Consider the following 784-nt stretch of genomic DNA (forward strand, 5'->3'; position numbering starts at 1 on the left):
GTTAAGGCCACCAAGCACCAAATCAAACAAGCTGTAAAGAAGCTCTATGACATTGATGTGGCTAAGGTCAACGCTTTGATTAGGCCTGGTGGAGAGAAGAAGGCCTATGTTGGACTTGCTCCTGACTGTGATGCTTTGGATGTTGCCAGCAAAATTTGGATCATCTAAACTGGGTCCAGCTAGCTAATTCTAAATACAAATTTTTCTTACACACACACAATTTGAAAACTAGATGAAACTCATTCTGTTGAGTTGGAACCATAGCTGACTCTGTATGGATTTCCAAGCTGTAAATCACGCAGAAGGAGATTGCCCATCTTTCTACCTAGAACCACTTGTAGATTAGAACTGCCAGAACGGTGCATCCTTTGGCTTGGCACCCTACAAATTATACCACCAGACTTCCCTAGTTGGTTGTTGTTGTTTTTTAAATCAGTTCTCTTTGAGAGAAAGTTTACAAACAACGTTGTGTTTTTCCAGACAGTCATTCTTAGGCACTAATTACTTTTGATGCAGTTAACTTATACAATGTCTGAGCAAACCTTTATTGTGTAGTTTCCTTCAATCATCTGCTTTGTTTATTTTTCTTCCCCCACCCCCAGACCTCCCTATTTTTTTACAAGTTAAGCTAAACTATCGTTTGGTTTTAAGATGTCAGGGAGTGTTTTGATTTAAAGATTATCTCAGGGCATTGTACATAGTTGTGGCAGCATCAGGATGGATGGTGAAGAGATTGAGATTGTTCACAGCTTTAGTTTTCTTGGCTCCACAGTCAACACTCTTG

The sequence above is a fragment of the Elephantulus edwardii genome, unplaced genomic scaffold, assembly GCF_000299155.1.
Source record: "Elephantulus edwardii isolate Elephantulus edwardi_28Jun2011 unplaced genomic scaffold, EleEdw1.0 scaffold00013, whole genome shotgun sequence".
NCBI classification, from domain to species: Eukaryota; Metazoa; Chordata; class Mammalia; order Macroscelidea; family Macroscelididae; genus Elephantulus; species Elephantulus edwardii.